The sequence below is a fragment of the Oryzias latipes genome, chromosome 2, assembly GCF_002234675.1.
Source record: "Oryzias latipes chromosome 2, ASM223467v1".
Classification (NCBI taxonomy): Eukaryota; Metazoa; Chordata; class Actinopteri; order Beloniformes; family Adrianichthyidae; genus Oryzias; species Oryzias latipes.
The window spans coordinates 9,572,664-9,588,586 of NC_019860.2; the positions used below are offsets into that span (position 1 = coordinate 9,572,664).

A 15,923-nucleotide genomic window follows, 5' to 3' on the forward strand; every position below is an offset into this window, starting at 1 on the left:
CGTACAGGTGCACATGGCTTTAGCTTTAAACATCTATGGCCTTTAGTCACCAAGTTCCCATCCAAGTGTCACAGCAACACATAATTCTGTGCATTTGAATTGATCTCACTGTCAGATTCTTCTACCGGTGAAAATCTGAATAAATAGTTAGCAGCATATGCTACTTATGCAGTGCTTTACTACCTTCCTAGGCTTGCTTTAAATTCACAGTCCCATTCCCCAATAGACACACACATTCACACATTGCTAAATATTGGCGCCAACCTTAAACGACCAGGACAAAAACAGGATTTAATGTCTTGCCCAAGGACACATGGGAAGGCATGGTGGAAATGAGCCTGTTATTTTTGTCTTCATTTTGGTGTCACTTTCAGACTCAGTAAAGACAGCGGCAATGATAGAGTCTTCTTCTTGAAGGTTGGTTTTCTTGTCTCACACCTTGGTGTACCAAGATCTCTATGGTGTTTTCTGTGTGGTTATTAAAACCAGTTTCTACCCACATGCCGCTGTTAGGCTGATACTAAGTAAAGAGAGAATGGAACAATGTTTTTGACTAAAAGGGGCAAAAGTATTGTGAATGAAAGACCAGAGTGGTCACCTGCTGTGATTGTGAAGTGAAAATGTGTCTCTCCTATATGTGTGTATGAAGACAACAAACTTAGCATTTCTACTGTTCTTGAGGTCCAACTGTGTTCTGACAAAAAAGCCCTGGAGAGCAACAAAGACTAGAACTATGACCACTATCACTTCTCAGCTGTGATCGTATAGTGGTTAGTACTCTGCGTTGTGGCCGTAGCAACCCCGGTTCGAATCCGGGTCACAGCAAGATGTTCAGAAATTCTGAATAATCCATTTCTGTAAACTTACAAGATTTTATCATGAACCCCTTCAAAGCTGTAAAACTTTACATCTTCTTGGAGCAAAAACACATCCAAGATGCCAGAACTTGGCTGTCTGGACTCCACATGCCCAACAGCTTCAGTCTGTTGGACAACACTTCCGCAACTTCAAAATGCTTTGGAACTTCAATTAAACTGTGATTATTTGGGGTTCATTCATGTACACTAAACAATGAGAATTTCAATGTCTATTACGTCACGCCTGTCCAAGGGCATAGTGAGTTATTACTTGTCCCTGACGGCCTACGATGCTGCTGGAGTTGGACGGAAAGGCCATTGTGAGCCGTAACCCAACTGAAAAAAAGATAGTCTTAAGAGTATTTGTTGTGAAAGATGTAGGTGAGTCATACAGATTTTCAATGATTTTAATCCCTGCTATCCTGTTGACTGTTCAGGGGCTGTTCATGTGATCAGTGCATTTTCCTTGTGCTGACCGTCCAGGGTTGCGTATTTTTTTTGCTGCAAAGGCCTATGTAACTGAAGGTCAAAATTGTGCTATAATTAGAATATGGCTTAGGAGCTCCGTACAACAGCATCATCTGTACATCAACTTACAAGAGAATACTTCACAAAACACTTACCATACGCATAACAATCTTAGCTTCTGCTTTCAACAAGCCTAAAGGGAACTCTCAAACACACCTGTACTCTCCTTATGAATGCAGCCACTCCTCTCTACAACCATCCATGGGCATGGATAACCCAAAAAGCCACAGCAACCGTACAGGTGCACATGGCTTTAGCTTTAAACATCTATGGCCTTTAGTCACCAAGTTCCCATCCAAGTGTCACAGCAACACACAATTCTGTGCATTTGAATTGATCTCACTGTCAGATTCTTCTACCGGTGAAAATCAGAATAAATAGTTAGCAGCATATGCTACTTATGCAGTGCTTTACTACCTTCCTAGGAGGCTTGCTTTAAATTCACAGTCCCATTCCCCAATAGACACACACATTCACACATTGCTAAATATTGGCGCCAACCTTAAACGACCAGGACAAAAACTGGATTTAATGTCTTGCCCAAGGACCCTTGGACACATGGGAAGGCATGGTGGAAATGAGCCTGTTGTTTTTGTCTTCATTTTGGTGTCACTTTCAGACTCAGTAAAGACAGCGGCAATGATAGAGTCTTCTTCTTGAAGGTTGGTTTTCTTGTCTCACACCTTGGTGTACCAAGATCTCTATGGTGTTTTCTGTATGGTGATTAAAGCCAGTTTCTACCCACATGCCGCTGTTAGGCTGATACTAAGTAAAGAGAGAATGGAACAATGTTTTTGACTAAAAGGGGCAAAAGTGTTGTGAATGAAAGACCAGAGTGGTCACCTGCTGTGATTGTGATGTGAAAATGTGTCTCTCCTATATGTGTGTACGAAGACAACAAACTTAGCATTTCTACTGTTCTTGAGGTCCAACTGTGTTCTGACAAAAAAGCCCTGGAGAGCAACAAAGAGTAGAACTATGACCACCATCCCTTCTCAGCTGTGATCGTATAGTGGTTAGTACTCTGCGTTGTGGCCGCAGCAACCCCGGTTCGAATCCGGGTCACAGCAAGATGTTCAGAAATTCTGAATAATCCCTTTCTGTAAACTTACAAGATTTTATCATGAACCCCTTCAAAGCTGTAAAACTTTACATCTTCTTGGAGCAAAAACACATCCAAGATGCCAGAACTTGGCTGTCTGGACTCCACATGCCCAACAGCTTCAGACTGTTGGACAACACTTCCGCAACTTCAAAATGCTTTGGAACTTCAATTAAACTGTGATTATTTGGGGTTCATTCATGTACACTAAACAATGAGAATTTCAATGTCTATTACATCACGCCTGTCCAAGGGCGGAGTGAGTTATTACTTGTCCCTGACGGCCTACGATGCTGCTGGAGTTGGACGGAAAGGCCATTGTGAGCCCTAACCCAACTGAAAAAAAGATAGTCTTAAGAGTATTTGTTGTGAAAGATGTGGGTGAGTCATACAGATTTTCAATGATTTTAATCCCTGCTATCCTGTTGACTGTTCAGGGGCTGTTCATGTGATCAGTGCATGTTCCTTGTGCTGACCGTCCAGGGTTGCGTATTTTTTTTCCTGACAAGGCCTATGTAACTGAAGGTCTAAATTGTGCTTTAATTAGAATATGGCTTAGGAGCTCCGTACAACAGCATCATCTGTACATCAACTTACAAGAGAATACTTCACAAAACACTTACCATACGCATAACAATCCTAGCTTCTGCTTTCAACAAGCCTAAAGGGAACTCTCAAACACACCTGTACTCTCCTTATGAATGCAGCCACTCCTCTCTACGACCATCCATGGGCATGGATAACCCAAAAAGCCACAGTAACCGTACAGGTGCACATGGCTTTAGCTTTAAACATCTATGGCCTTTAGTCACCAAGTTCCCATCCAAGTGTCACAGCAACACACAATTCTGTGCATTTGAATTGATCTCACTGTCAGATTCTTCTACCGGTGAAAATCTGAATAAATAGTTAGCAGCAGATGCTACTTATGCAGTGCTTTACTACCTTCCTAGGAGGCTTGCTTTAAATTCACAGTCCCATTCCCCAATAGACACACACATTCACACATTGCTAAATATTGGCGCCAACCTTAAACGACCAGGACAAAAACAGGATTTAATGACTTGCCCAAGGACCCTTGGACAGATGGGAAGGCATGGTGGAAATGAGCCTGTTGTTTTTGTCTTTATTTTGGTGACACTTTCAGACTCAGTAAAGACAGCTGTTGTGATAGAGTCTTCTTCTTGAAGGTTGGTTTTTTTGTCTTACACCTTGGTGTACCAAGATCTCTATGGTGTTTTCTGTATGGTGATTAAAGCCAGTTTCTACCCACATGCCGCTGTTAGGCTGATACTAAGTAAAGAGAGAATGGAACAATGTTTTTGACTAAAAGGGACAAAAGTATTGTGAATGAAAGACCAGAGTGGTCACCTGCTGTGATTGTGATGTGAAAATGTGTCTCTCCTATATGTGTGTATGAAGACAACAAACTTAGCATTTCTACTGTTCTTGAGGTCCAACTGTGTTCTGACAAAAAAGCCCTGGAGAGCAACAAAGAGTAGAACTATGACCACCATCCCTTCTCAGCTGTGATCGTGTAGTGGTTAGTACTCTGCGTTGTGGCCGCAGCAACCCCGGTTCGAATCCGGGTCACAGCAAGATGTTCAGAAATTCTGAATAATCCCTTTCTGTAAACTTACAAGATTTTATCATGAACCCCTTCAAAGCTGTAAAACTTTACATCTTCTTGGAGCAAAAACACATCCAAGATGCCAGAACTTGGCTGTCTGGACTCCACATGCCCAACAGCTTCAGTCTGTTGGACAACACTTCTGCAACTTCAAAATGCTTTGGAACTTCAATTAAACTGTGATTATTTGGGGTTCATTCATGTACACTAAACAATGAGAATTTCAATGTCTATTATGTCACGCCTGTCCAAGGGCCGAGTGAGTTATTACTTGTCCCTGACGGCCTACGATGCTGCTGGAGTTGGACGGAAAGGCCATTGTGAGCCCTAACCCAACTGAAAAAAAGATAGTCTTAAGAGTATTTGTTGTGAAAGATGTAGGTGAGTCCTACAGATTTTCAATGATTTTAATCCCTGCTATCCTGTTGACTGTTCAGGGGCTGTTCATGTGATCAGTGCATGTTCCTTGTGCTGACCGTCCAGGGTTGCGTATTTTTTTTGCTGCAAAGGCTTATGTAACTGAAGGTCAAAATTGTGCTATAATTAGAATATGGCTTAGGAGCTCCGAACAACAGCATCATCTGTACATCAACTTACAAGAGAATACTTCACAAAACACTTACCATACGCATAACAATCATAGCTTCTGCTTTCAACAAGCCTAAAGGGAACTCTCAAACACACCTGTACTCTCCTTATGAATGCAGCCACTCCTCTCTACGACCATCCATGGGCATGGATAACTCAAAAAGCCACAGTAACCGTACAGGTGCACATGGCTTTAGCTTTAAACATCTATGGCTTTTAGTCACCAAGTTCCCATCCAAGTGTCACAGCAACACACAATTCTGTGCATTTGAATTGATCTCACTGTCAGATTCTTCTACCGGTGAAAATCTGAATAAATAGTTAGCAGCATATGCTACTTATGCAGTGCTTTACTACCTTCCTAGGAGGCTTGCTTTAAATTCACAGTCCCATTCCCCAATAGACACACACATTCACACATTGCTAAATATTGGCGCCAACCTTAAACGACCAGGACAAAAACTGGATTTAATGTCTTGCCCAAGGACCCTTGGACACATGGGAAGGCATGGTGGAAATGAGCCTATTATTTTTGTCTTCATTTTGGTGTCACTTTCAGACTCAGTAAAGACAGCTGTTGTGATAGAGTCTTCTTCTTGAAGGTTGGTTTTCTTGTCTCACACCTTGGTGTACATAGATCTCTATGGTGTTTTTTGTGTGGTTATTGAAGCCAATTTCTACCCACATGCCGCTGTTAGGCTGATACTAAGTAAAGAGAGAATGGAACAATGTTTTTGACTAAAAGGGACAAAAGTATTGTGAATGAAAGACCAGAGTGGTCACCTGCTGTGATTGTGATGTGAAAATGTGTCTCTCCTATATGTGTGTATGAAGACAACAAACTTAGCATTTCTACTGTTCTTGAGGTCCAACTGTGTTCTGACAAAAAAGCCCTGGAGAGCAACAAAGAGTAGAACTATGACCACCATCCCTTCTCAGCTGTGATCGTATAGTGGTTAGTACTCTGCGTTGTGGCCGCAGCAACCCCGGTTCGAATCCGGGTCACAGCAAGATGTTCAGAAATTCTGAATAATCCCTTTCTGTAAACTTACAAGATTTTATCATGAACCCCTTCAAAGCTGTAAAACTTTACATCTTCTTGGAGCAAAAACACATCCAAGATGCCAGAACTTGGCTGTCTGGACTCCACATGCCCAACAGCTTCAGTCTGTTGGACAACACTTCCGCAACTTCAAAATGCTTTGGAACTTCAATTAAACTGTGATTATTTGGGGTTCATTCATGTACACTAAACAATGAGATTTTCAATGTCTATTACGTCACGCCTGTCCAAGGGCGGAGTGAGTTATTACTCGTCCCTGACGGCCCACGATGCTGCTGGAGTTGGACGGAAAGGCCATTGTGAGCCGTAACCCAACTGAAAAAAAGATAGTCTTAAGAGTATTTGTTGAGAAAGATGTAGGTAAGTCATACAGATTTTCAATGGTTTTAATCCCTGCTATCCTGTTGACTGTTCAGGGGCTGTTCATGTGATCAGTGCATGTTCCTTGTGCTGACCGTCCAGGGTTGCGTATTTTTTTTCCTGACAAGGCCTATGTAACTGAAGGTCTAAATTGTGCTTTAATTAGAATATGGCTTAGGAGCTCCGTACAACAGCATCATCTGTACATCAACTTACAAGAGAATACCTCACAAAACACTTACCATACGCACAACAATCATAGCTTCTGCTTTCAACAAGCCTAAAGGGAACTCTCAAACACACCGGTACTCTCCTTATGAATGCAGCCACTCCTCTCTACGACCATCCATGGGCATGATAACCCAAAAAGCCACAGCAACCGTACAGGTGCACATGGCTTTAGCTTTAAACATCTATGGCCTTCAGTCACCAAGTTCCCATCCAAGTGTCACAGGAACACACAATTCTGTGCATTTGAATTGATCTCACTGTCAGATTCTTCTACCGGTGAAAATCTGAATAAATAGTTAGCACCATATGCTACTTATGCAGTGCTTTACTACCTTCATAGAAGGCTTGCTTTAAATTCACAGTCCCATTCCCCAATAGACACACACATTGACACATTGCTAAATATTGGCGCCAACCTTAAACGACCAGGACAAAAACAGGATTTAATGACTTGCCCAAGGACCCTTGGACAGATGGGAAGGCATGGTGGAAATGAGCCTGTTGTTTTTGTCTTCATTTTGGTGTCACTTTCAGACTCAGTAAAAACATCGGCAATGATAGAGTCTCCTTCTTGAAGGTTGGTTTTTTTGTCTCACACCTTGGTGTACCAAGATCTCTATGGTGTTTTCTGTATGGTGATTAAAGCCAGTTTCTACCCACATGCCGCTGTTAGGCTGATACTAAGTAAAGAGAGAATGGAACAATGTTTTTGACTAAAAGGGACAAAAGTATTGTGAATGAAAGACCAGAGTGGTCACCTGCTGTGATTGTGATGTGAAAATGTGTCTCTCCTATATGTGTGTATGAAGACAACAAACTTAGCATTTCTACTGTTCTTGAGGTCCAACTGTGTTCTGACAAAAAAGCCCTGGAGAGCAACAAAGAGTAGAACTATGACCACCATCCCTTCTCAGCTGTGATCGTATAGTGGTTAGTACTCTGCGTTGTGGCCGCAGCAACCCCGGTTCGAATCCGGGTCACAGCAAGATGTTCAGAAATTCTGAATAATCCCTTTCTGTAAACTTACAAGATTTTATCATGAACCCCTTCAAAGCTGTAAAACTTTACATCTTCTTGGAGCAAAAACACATCCAAGATGCCAGAACTTGGCTGTCTGGACTCCACATGCCCAACAGCTTCAGTCTGTTGGACAACACTTCCGCAACTTCAAAATGCTTTGGAACTTCAATTAAACTGTGATTATTTGGGGTTCATTCATGTACACTAAACAATGAGATTTTCAATGTCTATTACGTCACGCCTGTCCAAGGGCGGAGTGAGTTATTACTCGTCCCTGACGGCCCACGATGCTGCTGGAGTTGGACGGAAAGGCCATTGTGAGCCGTAACCCAACTGAAAAAAAGATAGTCTTAAGAGTATTTGTTGAGAAAGATGTAGGTAAGTCATACAGATTTTCAATGGTTTTAATCCCTGCTATCCTGTTGACTGTTCAGGGGCTGTTCATGTGATCAGTGCATGTTCCTTGTGCTGACCGTCCAGGGTTGCGTATTTTTTTTCCTGACAAGGCCTATGTAACTGAAGGTCTAAATTGTGCTTTAATTAGAATATGGCTTAGGAGCTCCGTACAACAGCATCATCTGTACATCAACTTACAAGAGAATACCTCACAAAACACTTACCATACGCACAACAATCATAGCTTCTGCTTTCAACAAGCCTAAAGGGAACTCTCAAACACACCGGTACTCTCCTTATGAATGCAGCCACTCCTCTCTACGACCATCCATGGGCATGATAACCCAAAAAGCCACAGCAACCGTACAGGTGCACATGGCTTTAGCTTTAAACATCTATGGCCTTCAGTCACCAAGTTCCCATCCAAGTGTCACAGGAACACACAATTCTGTGCATTTGAATTGATCTCACTGTCAGATTCTTCTACCGGTGAAAATCTGAATAAATAGTTAGCACCATATGCTACTTATGCAGTGCTTTACTACCTTCATAGAAGGCTTGCTTTAAATTCACAGTCCCATTCCCCAATAGACACACACATTGACACATTGCTAAATATTGGCGCCAACCTTAAACGACCAGGACAAAAACAGGATTTAATGACTTGCCCAAGGACCCTTGGACAGATGGGAAGGCATGGTGGAAATGAGCCTGTTGTTTTTGTCTTCATTTTGGTGTCACTTTCAGACTCAGTAAAAACATCGGCAATGATAGAGTCTCCTTCTTGAAGGTTGGTTTTTTTGTCTCACACCTTGGTGTACCAAGATCTCTATGGTGTTTTCTGTATGGTGATTAAAGCCAGTTTCTACCCACATGCCGCTGTTAGGCTGATACTAAGTAAAGAGAGAATGGAACAATGTTTTTGACTAAAAGGGACAAAAGTATTGTGAATGAAAGACCAGAGTGGTCACCTGCTGTGATTGTGATGTGAAAATGTGTCTCTCCTATATGTGTGTATGAAGACAACAAACTTAGCATTTCTACTGTTCTTGAGGTCCAACTGTGTTCTGACAAAAAAGCCCTGGAGAGCAACAAAGAGTAGAACTATGACCACCATCCCTTCTCAGCTGTGATCGTATAGTGGTTAGTACTCTGCGTTGTGGCCGCAGCAACCCCGGTTCGAATCCGGGTCACAGCAAGATGTTCAGAAATTCTGAATAATCCCTTTCTGTAAACTTACAAGATTTTATCATGAACCCCTTCAAAGCTGTAAAACTTTACATCTTCTTGGAGCAAAAACACATCCAAGATGCCAGAACTTGGCTGTCTGGACTCCACATGCCCAACAGCTTCAGTCTGTTGGACAACACTTCCGCAACTTCAAAATGCTTTGGAACTTCAATTAAACTGTGATTATTTGGGGTTCATTCATGTACACTAAACAATGAGAATTTCAATGTCTATTACGTCACGCCTGTCCAAGGGCGGAGTGAGTTATTACTTGTCCCTGACGGCCTACGATGCTGCTGGAGTTGGACGGAAAGGCCATTGTGAGCCCTAACTATCGAATTACATAAATGCCAAAAATTGAAAGGGCGTAAAGACAACTAAGCGGGCGTATTTAGAAACTGAGTGAGTGAACCTTAAAACTGTGATGGCGCAATTCTAACCAAGCGACCCCGTATTTTACAACTGAACGGCTGAAATCCTAACTGAGCAGTAATCCTGCTCGGTCAGTTCTCTTTTGCGCCCTCACCTGGATTTACGCTCAGTGTTAAGGGGGCGTTTTTGTCACTTGGGGGCAGGAACATTTCTGGTTGATCTGATTGGCTGAAATTTGCATGCCAAGCAGCGGGGCGGGACTTTCATTTTGGGGCTTTAATAGAAAAGGAACGGCGGCTGTAACGTGGATTAAAAGCATTAAAACTGTAACAAATGCAGTGGATTTCACATGAGAAAAACTTACACCACAAAAAAACCCGCTGCACTTTCTTACCTTAGTTTTGGGTCGTTGGTTAATGTTTTAATCCACGTTACATCCACGTTTTTTTTTTCTATGATTGCCTCTAACAGGGGGGGACAAACAAGTTTGACACAAAGAGCTGACATTTCTAACTGTGATATTTAATGAGTCACAACACACACTGACCTGCCAGACAAACACACAATTAAAGCCATGTTATGTGCCATAACCCCCTCCTCTCATTACAACAGCGCCGTTTCAGTTTTGAGTGTTTTTCTGTATTTAACGTTAACACACATACCGGTGAAACATGCATGCTGGTGTGTGTTTGAAAAAGGCAGCGAGCGCAAAACTGAGTTGGTTGTGATCTATTTTTTCAGTCATCAATCAGCATTTCTAATCCATCAAAGTCCTCATCTTCTGCATCTGGAACAGCTGGACTACATCTCTATCAGACATACCGGCTTCCCTTTCCTCATCAGAGTCCATCTCTTTGCTATGCGGCTCCTAAGAACAGTGAAAGCAGACGCGTCAGGCCAAGTTTAAGTCCTGCAGTCCCAAAGTAATTCGCCGGCGCTGCGTCCCGGTAAGGGGGGAGGATGGACAGCTTTTCACGGTCATCTGCTGATAGCAGCGCTGAGCCTCGAGTCGATCTTCCAACGCAGGCCTTTTCTTATCCGCGGAAACTCAGCAGCTGCTGCGTCTTCTTGTCTTGTCAGAGTTGGTTTTCCAGCGTCCTCACTTCCGAACCATAGATTCATTATTTTAAATTCTCTGGCAGCTGAGGTTCGATAAGTTAGAAAGATCTTCAAGGTTCGGACTTCTTGCTTCTTCCAATAACTCTTCTGATCAACGTTCAAATATGTCAGCAAGTATCTAAATCCTTTTGTATCAACACAGAGAGTGAACCACAAATGCATTTCTGAAGAAAAAAGATCGTTTTTTTGCCTTTTAATCAAAATTGTTCGCTTTAAGCTGTGAATGCAGACATGCAGCAGCCGGCTGCCAAGGGACCGTCAACTAAGTGCAACCTCTGTGAAACACCACTGTGTAAAAATCAATAATCTTACAAAAAAATCATAAAACTATTATAAAGCATATTCTTGTTACAATGCATATTTTGTAGGAAAGTCCATCTTTATTTTACCTTGTTTCATATACTTTTTCAAATTTTAATAGATATGAATCATGACTAAAGTTATCAGTAACTTGACATGACCTTATTGTCATACTAAAATAAAGAATGTCAATAGTTCACTTTATTTATTTATAGGAATTTTTCATATTTACAAATGGATCAGATTTGGTCAAAAACCCTGAATAGCTCTGAAGGTGCCAAAAATTTTTTTTGCATAATCTTTATTTTAGTAGGAAAATAAGGTCATGATTAGTCAGTACAGGAGGTTTGGTGACAGAAGTTTTAGTATCTTCAGAGCTATTGAGTATTTATGTTATGATTCATATCTCTATTAAATTTTAAGAACTATAAGAAATAAAATAGAGGTTGACTTTCTAACAAAATTTAGTATAATAAATAATAATGTAGCATGACTATGCTGACGAGTCTTCATTACCAGTCCATATAAATATAGACATTTATTCGCTTTTTAAAAGTTCACTGATTTTTACAGAATGCTGTTTCACAGAGGTTGCACTTTGTTGACGGTCCCTTGGCAGCCGGCTCGCTGCTCTGTTTGCATTCACAGCTTGAAACGAACAATTCTGATTAAAAGGCAATAAAAACAAACTTTTTTCTTTAAAAATGCTTTTGTAGTTCACTCTCTGTGTTAATACAAAATGAGTGACATACTTGCTGACACATTTGAACGTTGATCAGAAGAGTTATTGAAGCAGGAAGTCAGAATCTGTGAAGATCTAATTTAACCGAACCACAGCTGCTCTATTCCCGTGTTCCTCCGCGTAGCTGATAGCTTGCAGTTTAAACTATGCCTCATAATCGTGTCTCTTTGCATTTCCAGGGTTTCCAAAACGAAGTAGTTCTGCATTATGCTCATATCTGCTCCTTTGTACTATGGGGGGGGGGGTCTTCTTTCACGTCCTCTCCTCTCTCCGTACCGTCATCATGCTGTTCTGCTGTTCTCTCCTCGATCCTCTTTGCTGAAGTCACACAATAACACATTAGGGCCGCTCTGTAAATTTTGGAGAAAATGTAAGACTTTCACCTTATGGTTGTGAAAGTAGTGAATATAGAAAATATGATAAAAGGCAGAGAGCTGCATGCAGCTCAAGAGCCGCCTGTTAAACCCCCCCCCCCCCGCACTGAAAAATGAAGGTCCCGCCCCTCTGCCTCGCCGATAAGCCATGCGAATTTCAGCCAATCAGATCAACCAGAAAGGTTCCTGCCCCAAAAGTGACAAAAACGCCCCCTTAACACTGAGCGTAAATCCACATGAGCGCGCAAAAAGGAATTGACCGCGCAAGATCACTTCTCAGTTAGAATTGCGCCTGCGCGGTTTTAAGGTTCACTCACTCAGTTCCTAAATACGCCCGCTTAGTTGTCTTTACGCCCTTTCACTTATTGGCAGAAACGTAATTCCATACTAACCCAACTGAAAAAAAGATAGTCTTAAGAGTATTTGTTGTGAAAGATGTGGGTGAGTCATACAGATTTTCAATGATTTTAATCCCTGCTATCATGTTGACTGTTCAGGGGCTGTTCATGTGATCAGTGCATGTTCCTTGTGCTGACCGTCCAGGGTTGCGTATTTTTTTTGCTGCAAAGGCCTATGTAACTGAAGGTCAAAATTGTGCTATAATTAGAATATGGCTTAGGAGCTCCGTACAACAGCATCATCTGTACATCAACTTACAAGAGAATATTTCACAAAACACTTACCATACGCATAACAATCATAGCTTCTGCTTTCAACAAGCCTAAAGGGAACTCTCAAACACACCTGTACTCTCCTTATGAATGCAGCCACTCCTCTCTACGACCATCCATGGGCATGGATAACCCAAAAGCCACAGCAACCGTACAGGTGCACATGGCTTTAGCTTTAAACATCTATGGCCTTTAGTCACCAAGTTCCCATCCAAGTGTCACAGCAACACACAATTCTGTGCATTTGAATTGATCTCACTGTCAGATTCTTCTACCGGTGAAAATCTGAATAAATAGTTAGCAGCATATGCTACTTATGCAGTGCTTTACTACCTTCCTAGGAGGCTTGCTTTAAATTCACAGTCCCATTCCCCAATAGACACACACATTCACACATTGCTAAATATTGGCGCCAACCTTAAACGACCAGGACAAAAACAGGATTTAATGTCTTGCCCAAGGACCCTTGGACACATGGGAAGGCATGGTGGAAATGAGCCTATTATTTTTGTCTTCATTTTGGTGTCACTTTCAGACTCAGTAAAGACAGCTGTTGTGATAGAGTCTTCTTCTTGAAGGTTGGTTTTCTTGTCTCACACCTTGGTGTACATAGATCTCTATGGTGTTTTTTGTGTGGTTATTGAAGCCAATTTCTACCCACATGCCGCTGTTAGGCTGATACTAAGTAAAGAGAGAATGGAACAATGTTTTTGACTAAAAGGGGCAAAAGTATTGTGAATGAAAGACCAGAGTGGTCACCTGCTGTGATTGTGATGTGAAAATGTGTCTCTCCTATATGTGTGTATGAAGACAACAAACTTAGCATTTCTACTGTTCTTGAGGTCCAACTGTGTTCTGACAAAAAAGCCCTGGAGAGCAACAAAGAGTAGAACTATGACCACCATCCCTTCTCAGCTGTGATCGTATAGTGGTTAGTACTCTGCGTTGTGGCTGCAGCAACCCCGGTTCGAATCCGGGTCACAGCAAGATGTTCAGAAATTCTGAATAATCCCTTTCTGTAAACTTACAAGATTTTATCATGAACCCCTTCAAAGCTGTAAAACTTTACATCTTCTTGGAGCAAAAACACATCCAAGATGCCAGAACTTGGCTGTCTGGACTCCACATGCCCAACAGCTTCAGTCTGTTGGACAACACTTCCGCAACTTCAAAATGCTTTGGAACTTCAATTAAACTGTGATTATTTGGGGTTCATTCATGTACACTAAACAATGAGAATTTCAATGTCTATTACGTCACGCCTGTCCAAGGGCGGAGTGAGTTATTACTTGTCCCTGACGGCCTACGATGCTGCTGGAGTTGGACGGAAAGGCCATTGTGAGCCCTAACCCAACTGAAAAAAAGATAGTCTTAAGAGTATTTGTTGTGAAAGATGTAGGTGAGTCATACAGATTTTCAATGATTTTAATCCCTGCTATCATGTTGACTGTTCAGGGGCTGTTCATGTGATCAGTGCATGTTCCTTGTGCTGACCGTCCAGGGTTGCGTATTTTTTTTGCTGCAAAGGCCTATGTAACTGAAGGTCAAAATTGTGCTATAATTAGAATATGGCTTAGGAGCTCCGTACAACAGCATCATCTGTACATCAACTTACAAGAGAATACTTCACAAAACACTTACCATACGCATAACAATCATAGCTTCTGCTTTCAACAAGCCTAAAGGGAACTCTCAAACACACCTGTACTCTCCTTATGAATGCAGCCACTCCTCTCTACGACCATCCATGGGCATGGATAACCCAAAAAGCCACAGTAACCGAACAGGTGCACATGGCTTTAGCTTTAAACATCTATGGCCTTTAGTCACCAAGTTCACATCCAAGTGTCACAGCAACACACAATTCTGTGCATTTGAATTGATCTCACTGTCAGATTCTTCTACCGGTGAAAATCTGAATAAATAGTTAGCACCATATGCTACTTATGCAGTGCTTTACTACCTTCCTAGGAGGCTTGCTTTAAATTCACAGTCCCATTTCCCAATAGACACACACATTCACACATTGCTAAATATTGGCGCCAACCTTAAACGACCAGGACAAAAACTGGATTTAATGTCTTGCCCAAGGACCCTTGGACACATGGGAAAGCATGGTGGAAATGAGCCTATTATTTTTGTCTTCATTTTGGTGTCACTTTCAGACTCAGTAAAGACAGCTGTTGTGATAGAGTCTTCTTCTTGAAGGTTGGTTTTCTTGTCTCACACCTTGGTGTACATAGATCTCTATGGTGTTTTTTGTGTGGTTATTGAAGCCAATTTCTACCCACATGCCGCTGTTAGGCTGATACTAAGTAAAGAGAGAATGGAACAATGTTTTTGACTAAAAGGGACAAAAGTATTGTGAATGAAAGACCAGAGTGGTCACCTGCTGTGATTGTGATGTGAAAATGTGTCTCTCCTATATGTGTGTATGAAGACAACAAACTTAGCATTTCTACTGTTCTTGAGGTCCAACTGTGTTCTGACAAAAAAGCCCTGGAGAGCAACAAAGAGTAGAACTATGACCACCATCCCTTCTCAGCTGTGATCGTATAGTGGTTAGTACTCTGCGTTGTGGCCGCAGCAACCCCGGTTCGAATCCGGGTCACAGCAAGATGTTCAGAAATTCTGAATAATCCCTTTCTGTAAACTTACAAGATTTTATCATGAACCCCTTCAAAGCTGTAAAACTTTACATCTTCTTGGAGCAAAAACACATCCAAGATGCCAGAACTTGGCTGTCTGGACTCCACATGCCCAACAGCTTCAGTCTGTTGGACAACACTTCCGCAACTTCAAAATGCTTTGGAACTTCAATTAAACTGTGATTATTTGGGGTTCATTCATGTACACTAAACAATGAGAATTTCTTATGTCTATTACGTCACGCCTGTCCAAGGGCGGAGTGAGTTATTACTTGTCCCTGACGGCCTACGATGCTGCTGGAGTTGGACGGAAAGGCCATTGTGAGCCCTAACCCAACTGAAAAAAAGATAGTCTTAAGAGTATTTGTTGTGAAAGATGTAGGTGAGTCATACAGATTTTCAATGATTTTAATCCCTGCTATCATGTTGACTGTTCAGGGGCTGTTCATGTGATCAGTGCATGTTCCTTGTGCTGACCGTCCAGGGTTGCGTATTTTTTTTGCTGCAAAGGCCTATGTAACTGAAGGTCAAAATTGTGCTATAATTAGAATATGGCTTAGGAGCTCCGTACAACAGCATCATCTGTACATCAACTTACAAGAGAATACTTCACAAAACACTTACCATACGCATAACAATCCTAGCTTCTGCTTTCAACAAGCCTAAAGGGAACTCTCAAACACACCTGTACT

The 15,923-nt window shown here is 41.8% G+C and overlaps 2 non-coding genes across 2 annotated transcripts; both read left to right on the forward strand.

The window, feature by feature from the left end:
* Positions 1 to 8,901: 8,901 nt before the first annotated feature.
* trnah-gug lies at positions 8,902 to 8,973 on the forward strand. Its single transcript has one exon. It is a non-coding gene; the product is annotated as a tRNA-His (tRNA).
* A 6,154-nt stretch (positions 8,974 to 15,127) lies between these two features.
* On the forward strand, positions 15,128 to 15,199 carry trnah-gug. The gene has a single exon. It is a non-coding gene; the product is annotated as a tRNA-His (tRNA).
* Positions 15,200 to 15,923: the final 724 nt, after the last annotated feature.